General features: G+C 32.8%; 1 long non-coding RNA gene across 2 annotated transcripts in view; it reads right to left on the bottom strand.

Moving 5' to 3' along the window:
* Positions 1 to 6,891: 6,891 nt before the first annotated feature.
* The window catches only part of LOC145254920 (uncharacterized), a 79,309-nt gene continuing 76,505 nt past the window's right edge, over positions 6,892 to 9,695 (bottom strand). The window contains exon 2 of one of the 2 annotated variants that reach the window (XR_013863841.1): positions 6,892 to 7,967. This is a non-coding gene — a long non-coding RNA (uncharacterized LOC145254920). The remainder of the gene's footprint in view (positions 7,968 to 9,695) is intronic. The other variant, XR_013863840.1, reaches the window with a different exon arrangement.

The following is a 9,695-nucleotide window of genomic DNA, read 5'->3' as shown; positions in this document are numbered from 1 at the left end:
CATTGACACATGAAATCAAGAGCAAATGTTGTTACTGTTACGAATAAAGATTTTCCAAAACCACAATTTTCATTATCAAGATGAATTTGAATGCCTACTAGACACTGCCCTCGAGTGTCTAAAGTTTCTCTGTACAAACTGGCATGAGGATACTTTTCCTTATAAGTAAATTCTGACTAAATATTCAAAACCACATCGCATTCAGAATAACTAAATATTCAAAATTACATCGCATTCAGAATAACTGAATATTCAAAATTACATCGCATTCAGAATAACTAAATATTCAAAATCACATTGCATTCAGAATAACTAAATATTCAAAATCACATTGCATTCAGAATAACTAAATATTCAAAATCACATTGCATTCAGAATAACTAAATATTCAAAACCACATCGCATTCAGAATAACTAAATATTCAAAATTACATCGCATTCAGAATAACTGAATATTCAAAATTACATCGCATTCAGAATAACTAAATATTCAAAATCACATTGCATTCAGAATAACTAAATATTCAAAATCACATTGCATTCAGAATAACTAAATATTCAAAATCACATTGCATTCAGAATAACTAAATATTCAAAATCACATTGCATTCAGAATAACTAAATATTCAAAACCACATCGCATTCAGAATAACTAAATATTCAAAATTACATCGCATTCAGAATAACTGAATATTCAAAATTACATCGCATTCAGAATAACTAAATATTCAAAATCACATTGCATTCAGAATAACTAAATATTCAAAATCACATTGCATTCAGAATAACTAAATATTCAAAATCACATTGCATTCAGAATAACTAAATATTCAAAATCACATTGCATTCAGAATAACTAAATATTCAAAACCACATCGCATTCAGAATAACTAAATATTCAAAATTACATCGCATTCAGAATAACTGAATATTCAAAATTACATCGCATTCAGAATAACTAAATATTCAAAATCACATTGCATTCAGAATAACTAAATATTCAAAATCACATTGCATTCAGAATAACTAAATATTCAAAATCACATTGCATTCAGAATAACTAAATATTCAAAATCACATTGCATTCAGAATAACTAAATATTCAAAATCACATTGCATTCAGAATAACTAAATATTCAAAATCACATTGCATTCAGAATAACTAAATATTCAAAATCACATTGCATTCAGAATAACTAAATATTCAAAATCACATTGCATTCAGAATAACTAAATATTCAAAATCACATTGCATTCAGAATAACTAAATATTCAAAATCACATCGCATTCAGAATAACTAAATATTCAAAATCACATCGCATTCAGAATAACTAAATATTCAAAATCACATCGCATTCAGAATAACTAAATATTCAAAATCACATTGCATTCGCAACTAGCCCGGGTGTTCGGCATTGCCCAGGTGTTTTGCAGTATGTGTTGAGCAAAAAAAAAAAAAAAAATGGTAGCAGGCAGGCTCAAACCTGTACTGTGAAGGATGAAAAGAACATGAAAAAAAAGTGACGTCTTTGCCATTGCGTCCATCGCCAAACCGGAAGTGGTGAAGCATTAAATTAAAGCTAGTCAATTGAAAAGAGGAGATTACTTTCGAAAATATCGGCGAAAAAAGCCACCCTTCCCTGTAGAAAAGTGCCCAGTTGAGGGTGAAAGAGTTACTGTTTTTAACCAATTTTTCGATATTTGTCGTCCAAAGGGTCGAGCTTCAAAACAATACTGATCTCGTGAAAATTTGTTGCCTCTGCTAAAAGTTTTAGGCAGATATATAAACATACATACATACATTTAAATAGACAGGTGGGATTTATATTATAGATGATTAAATATTATAAATCACATAGTATTCACAATAGTTAAATACTCAAACTCACATTTCCTATTCACAACCCAAATAAGATCCCCTTGGTATGGCTACCTCATACTAGCTTATATGAGGAATGGTGCACCTTCTCCAAGTTATGTTTGCCTATGATAACAAAACTAAGCTGGATACTCTACCAGACTAGATGGATTCTTATCAAAATCCGATAAGAGTAAAAGACCACGAAAGATATACTATAACAAATTAAACTTATCAATTAGTGAGAGGAAAATTGATGTTCTTAACTTCTTTACTAACTCAACATTTGTAAATGTAAAGGAAAATTGACAGAACACCCGAATATCTATGCATCACATATATAGATTAAGTGTTAGCCCATGAATATCTATGTATCGCATATATAGATTGTTAGCCCACGAATATCTATGCATCACATATATAGATTAAGTGTTAGCCCACGAATATCTATGTATCACATATATAGATTAAGTGTTAGCCCACGAATATCTATGTATCACATATATAGATTAAGTGTTAGCCCACGAATATCTATGTATCACATGTATAGATTAAGTGTTAGCCCATGAATATCTATGTATCACATATATAGATTAAGTGTTAGCCCATGAATATCTATGTATCACATATATAGATTAAGTGTTAGCCCACGAATATCTATGTATCACATATATAGATTAAGTGTTAGCCCACGAATATCTATGTATCACATATATAGATTAAGTGTTAGCCCATGAATATCTATGTATCGCATATATAGATTAAGTGTTAGCCCACGAATATCTATGTATCGCATATATAGATTAAGTGTTAGCCCATGAATATCTATGTATCACATATATAGATTAAGTGTTAGCCCATGAATATCTATGTATCGCATATATAGATTAAGTGTTAGCCCATGAATATCTATGTATCACATATATAGATTAAGTGTTAGCCCACGAATATCTATGTATCACATATATAGATTAAGTGTTAGCCCACGAATATCTATGTATCACATATATAGATTAAGTGTTAGCCCACGAATATCTATGTATCACATATATAGATTAAGTGTTAGCCCACGAATATCTATGTATCACATATATAGATTAAGTGTTAGCCCACGAATATCTATGTATCACATATATAGATTAAGTGTTAGCCCACGAATATCTATGTATCGCATATATAGATTAAGTGTTAGCCCATGAATATCTATGTATCACATATATAGATTAAGTGTTAGCCCACGAATATCTATGTATCACATATATAGATTAAGTGTTAGCCCACGAATATCTATGTATCACATATATAGATTGTTAGCCCACGAATATCTATGCATCACATATATAGATTAAGTGTTAGCCCACGAATATCTATGTATCACATATATAGATTAAGTGTTAGCCCATGAATATCTATGTATCGCATATATAGATTAAGTGTTAGCCCACGAATATCTATGTATCGCATATATAGATTAAGTGTTAGCCCATGAATATCTATGTATCACATATATAGATTAAGTGTTATACCATGAATATCTATGTATCGCATATATAGATTAAGTGTTAGCCCACGAATATCTATGTATCACATATATAGATTAAGTGTTAGCCCATGAATATCTATGTATCGCATATATAGATTAAGTGTTAGCCCACGAATATCTATGTATCGCATATATAGATTAAGTGTTAGCCCATGAAGGATGCTCTTGATTTCTGAGCACTTTGATTGAAGTAAAATAAAACAAATTTAGAATTGGCAGAATCTTTTGCATCAACCTGATAATACCCTGAGACATTTCATGTTCGAACATACGTTATCACCTTTCACACTGCGTTTATGTGGTATAATATTCATGGATTAATGCCATTTCTAATATCTATAATAATAATAATAATACGTTAAGGCATTCCATGTTCGTACATATGTTATCACGCTGAAAAATGACGCAGTTGAAAATGAATGAATGAATTGCTCCAAAACCTACTCTTTCATTCTTTTTTTTTTTTTATTTTGATGTAATTTTAATAAACATGTAATTATTACATTTTTGCATAAAAAGTAAAATTTTTACTCATTCAGTAAATAACAATAAATAATATTTTGTTAATAAAATGTTCCGTTCTTGTCCAAAAAAACAAAAATAAAGAAAAATATGTATCAATGATGAAATAAAAATATATTTCAAAAATCACATAAATTGGTCTAGTAGTTTTATTTTTATAAAGAAAATTAAATTTTATGAGTATCAGAGGAGTGACTGTCTCACATCGCCATTTTGAAAACAATCTCAAGAAACAAAAGGAGATAATTCAAGAATAATTAAAACTTGCAAGATTTTTCTTGTAATGCTTTATGAATTCCTATTAATTGCTTAAAAATTATTTTATTTATAAAAATAAAACTACTTGATCAATTTATGTGACTTTTAGAATATGATATTTTGATTTCATCACGGGTACGTACATCATATAGATTTTTCTTTATTTTTGATTTTTTTTTTAATATAGGAAGAATTCTGGATAAGAACCAAATGTCCTTTTTAAAAACCAATGTGCAAATATCAAGACCTTTAAGTGGAAGTCCAACTGGCTTGGCAGACTGAAAGCATTTCGATGAATAATGGCAATGAAGAGGTGTTTGTAAATCCAAGTTAATTCACAATATTTTTTTATGTGGGAATCACCACTTATCAAGGCTCAAAGGCCATTCGAGGATAAGTGTTAATGAGTGTTCTGTAATCATTGAGACAACAGCATATTCATAGTTAATGGTCGAAATGAATTATGGGGGGGGACTGAACAAGAACTTGTTTACATTGGACTTGAAGATGACCATATTGTAGTCAGCTGGAAAGCAGGCCGGCGGAACAGTTCCACAGGCACGTAGTTCTAAGAAATATGCTTTGTTCATAGAATTTGTGTTTGGATTTAGTCACAGATAGAGAGTGAGGGAAACTGTTGATAGTGGTTTTAGTTAGACGAGCGTTTTTTGGGGGGGGGGAGTTGTGAAAGATAACAAGGGGGAAACCATAGATTGAAGCTCAGGCAAGCACTTGCCATGAAAATAACAATAGAGCAGAGAGAGGCTTGCAAGGTTTGTTCTGTGCAAGGAAGAAAAAATGTCATCACCGACTAGGTTTCGAAGCCGGTTTTGAAGTTTGTCAAGGCAGAATTAAGTGCTCTGAGCAGCTCCCATCTAGATATGGCAATAGTACTCCATTTTAGGATATACCTGGCTTTTATACAAATAGATGGCTGCATTGGGAGTTAGATACCTTCTGGAAAGGTAAAATGACGCAATCATTTTTCTGATGACTATGGCAACATATTTGATTTTTTTTTTTTTTTTTTACACAGTGGTCACCACTTATCAAGGCCCGAAAGCTGCTCAGGGATAAGGGTTATTGCAAGTACATTACGTTTGTGTGGAGATTTGATGAAGTGTTTACTTAAGGGGGCGGTTCATTTAGAGTACGTCTTCCATTTCAGGTTGGGAATAAAGGTCAGACCCAGAAGTTGGTCAAAACAGGGAGCTTCTTTTAGATGAGAGCCATGCATATCAATTGGGGCCAAGTAGGGATGCAAGCTTTTATTGTGGAAAGATAAAAGCTTGGTTTTGGATACAACAAAAGTAACCAACCACTTTTTACCCCATTAAACCACATGCTCAAGGTTTGTGTGACAACCAGGCTTATTGAGCAAGTCATAAATGAGTTAAGAAAGTTTTATTTATTTATTATCTGACAACTACAGTAAGAAGAAAGAGATTATTTATTTAACAATATTCACATTGTTACAATAAATGTTAATAAAAAGTTAAAAGGTTTTTATTTTTAAAATATTGCTCTGATAATAATTTTTATGAAAGACTGTGTTCATTATATTATTATGTTATTATTTCAAGAGTGATGTAATACATACGAATACATCTGGGTTCCTTCTCACAAGAATATGATTGGTTGGTGTAAGCCATAAATACAGACGGGTACAGGGAGAGACGTTGAAAGATATGCTGAAAACCTAAAGCCTATTATTAATTATGACTATGAATAGTCGTTCATTAAGGTAACTTACTAGATTGTATTACTTGATTACAGTAGCCAAAACTACTCAGCTACTTTTTAAATAACTATATCCTTTTCCTGGACATATCAAAGAGAAATATTATAATTATAATTAAGAAGTAGGATGGTATTTTTTTTTTCAAAATATTGTTATTAAATGAATATTAAAATTTGAAATTTAAGAAATTCAAAAACAATATATGCTTTGTTTTTCCTTAAAATAAATATTTATTTAGTTTTGAAGATATGAGGCAAACACAAATGATTACTAAGAAAAAATCAATTGAAAAAGACTCAACCGAGTTGAAAGCTTCTTTCATATCTTTAAAGGTAAATGTTTTTTTTTTCTTGAAAAAAAAAAAAAAGCAATCATTTTGGGCTTTTTAAATGTAAGTCATGATTAAGAGTAAATTATACAAATTATCAAGCATGGAATTTCCTGCTAATTTAAATATGAAGTTATTTCATATTCGTACATACATTATCATCTTTCACGCACATTTAAAAAAAAAAGAAATTGTTTGATCAGCAAAGATGTTGATTGGTGATGAATCTCATGACGTTTAGGGAAACAATTCTGACTTTAATTTATTTATTGTGGACTATTATTCTCATCTTTATTAGTTGTTGTTTCACAACGTTTCAGCCAACTATCCCTCTGGCCTTCGTCAGGTGGTAATCGCGACGGATAGGAACTTCGAATCTCCTAACTGCATTCTCAGCAATCACTGCCATCCGTAGTTGTTGTCGTCTCACCACGTTTTTGGCTAAGTAAGTCTCTGGATGACTTTGGGTAGGGTTGAAACCACTATTTTCAGACAATCATCATCTGGAACTGTAGAGATTCAACATCTCTATCAACTGCGCCACGGGCCCCGATGAAGATTGTCTGAAGATAGTGGTTTCAATCCTACCCAAAGTCATCCAGAGGCTTACTTCGCCAAAAATGTGGTGAGACGACAACAACTACGGATGGCAGTGATTGCTGAGAATGCAGTTAGGAGATTCGAAGTTCCTATCCGTCGCAGTTACCACCTGACGAAAGCCAGAGGAATAGTTGGCCGAAACATTGTGAAACAACAACCAATAAAGATGAGAATAATAGTCCGCAATAAATAAATTAATATAAATAATACTCATTACAATAATGAATTCCACATAAAATAATTCCGACTTTATCCATTTTAAAATTAATTGTTCCAAAATCAAATTCTGTCCTCTCATTAAATACATTTAAAAAAGGGGACGTTTGTTTCATCAATTTAAATAATATTTAACTGACTATTAACATTTTTACAACAGCAAGCCGAGATATTTCTTTTTCTCAAAAGACATTTTTTCTTGCATTGTTTTATAAATTTTTTGTTTTTTGTTGATAAAAACTGTTTTATCCTAATCCTTGTTGTCTTTACTTTTTCTTTATGAAAGGATTTTTTTTTTTTTTTTTGTCGGTCGCTAGGTGGGTGGAACTATAAAGGTGTCACTCTAAAGGAAACAACACTACAGCTTTATTTTAAAACTTTCATTGAAAAAATCAATTCAGGTAACTTTATTATGTAGTAGAGCTGACATCTATTCAATGTAGCCACCTTCAGCTTCAATCACCACCTTGATACGGGTCCGGAACTGGGAGCATGCCTTTTCCACAAGCACTGGCGGGAGCTTGGTAAATACTTGATGAATGGCAGCAATCAGGCTAGCTTTGGTGTTGTGGGAGGTCATGTTGATGATGTTCTTGACATATGACCAAACGAAGTAGTCCAATGGGTTCAGGTCAGGGGAGGAGGAGGGTCAGTGAGAGCACTCCTTTTGAAGCCAAGCCTGGGTTTCTTTGGACTTGTAGACCGGCGCCAAGTCCTCCTGTCACACACAGGGTCTGCCAGCAGCACCTGATTGCACCAGGAGATCACCACACTCTTCAGCACATCCAGGTACACTTTGGTGTTGATTTTCAAGCCGACTTCAAAGATGTGAGGTGGCATGTTGTGGCCCTCACTTGAAACCACACCAAAGACTATAACTGTGGCTGAAAACTTTTTCATCTGCAACAAAAATAGAAATGGAAATGGAATCACGTTGTCTTTTCTAGGGTGATATTTTTTCTTTTAAATCTTTAAAAGTTTTGGAAATATATTTTTTAAAAATCTTGCTCGCAAACATTCGACCATATCTGCTATTTGACGTGTTCTACAAACAACCAATGGTAATGTCAAGGTCAAACAACCGGTGTCACTTGAAATGTTCACCAATCTTTGTCTTCTACTACGGGGTATCTAATCTCTACTTGATCCAAACGCAGTAATACAGACATAAAATAATGCTCAAGTCGACAAAATTTGACAGTTGTCCTGCATAACACTAAAACGTTCACAAATTCATTTTGGTCGATTGTAAACTAAAGTTACATGAGAGTGGAGTTGAATGTATTCACCATTTTACCGTGAACATTTGTCAATGAGAAAATGGTGTTCAAAGTCGATGAAAAACAATGAGCTGACAATTCATAGTATTCTTTGTAAGTGTTTCAATGCAACAAAAAGTTTTTTTGTTTTTTTTCTTCATCGATATGTGACGAAGGATGAAACGTTGACCCACCATTTCACTCCAGAGTCAAATTGGCAGTCAGCTGAGGTAACAGCAGCAGGTGAAAGCCGTCCAAAGAAATCACATCAACAGACAAATTTTTGGCTTACATACTTTAGGATTCACAAGGCATGTTGTTCATTAATTACCTTGGGGGGGGGGGCATTAATAGCGAAGGTTATGTAGCATTATTTTTGCAGTCAAAGGAAGAAATATCTTAAAAAAAAAAAAAAAGAACGGCCACAAATAAAGTAGAAAATGTGCTGTTTCACCAAGCCAATGCACCATGTCACAAGTCGATTGCAGTAACAGTATAAATACATGTATTACACTTCGAATTGCTTCCATACCCACCCTATTCTCGAGCAAAAAAGAAAGGGAAAAAGATTTGGCTCCAACAAAGAAGTGATATGAGAAATTGAGCTGTGTTTTGAGGCCAAAAACAAATCATTCTACAAAAAAATAACCCTTATCCCTGAGTGGCCATTGGGCCTTGATAAGTGGTGAACTACGTTAAAAAAAAAAAAAAAGTATTGAATTGCTAGAGAAGCATTGGAATCAGTGTATCACCTTATAAGAAAACTATGTTGATGAATCAAGACAAATTTGACCTAAAAGTTGCTTTATTAGTTAGACTGGGACTTATTGACTGATGTGATAATGTTTGGTCTTATCATAGTTCAATGCACAATCCATTTTGTTAAATAGTAAATTTGCTTGTAATCTTTCGGTTTAGATTTACAGACCAATGTTGACATGTGCACAATGGACTGAGGTCATCTTGTTATCAGTGCATTCAAGGTCATTTTGACCCTGCTATATATTGGAAATGGCATCACATGGCTAAAAGAGAGAGGGTAAGAGAAGTAGGCAGTTGGTTGAAAGTTTTTGAAGTGAACGGCATCTGTAGAGAATAAATTAAGAAGCCAAATGTCCCAACAATACTTAGTCAGAACACACTCTCGACACTGGCAGAAGAGAAGGCAATGAAAACAGAGCAATAAAAGGTTGTTTCTTAAAACTTTGTGTATTGTATCCAACTTTAATTCCAGCAAGAATTTACCCCTTAAGACTATCGTTGAATGACTTCCTCAGTCAGTGAGGATTTCTGTAGTTGAGCATGGGAGACATGGGAGTATGTTTGTGAACGTCTACATATTTTTTTGGCTGTGATTTGTGAAACATTA

Source organism: Euprymna scolopes, chromosome 30, assembly GCF_053919585.1.
Source record: "Euprymna scolopes isolate OS-2025 chromosome 30, ASM5391958v1, whole genome shotgun sequence".
In the NCBI taxonomy this organism is placed as follows: domain Eukaryota; kingdom Metazoa; phylum Mollusca; class Cephalopoda; order Sepiida; family Sepiolidae; genus Euprymna; species Euprymna scolopes.
This window is presented reverse-complemented; position numbering and strand designations above follow the sequence as displayed.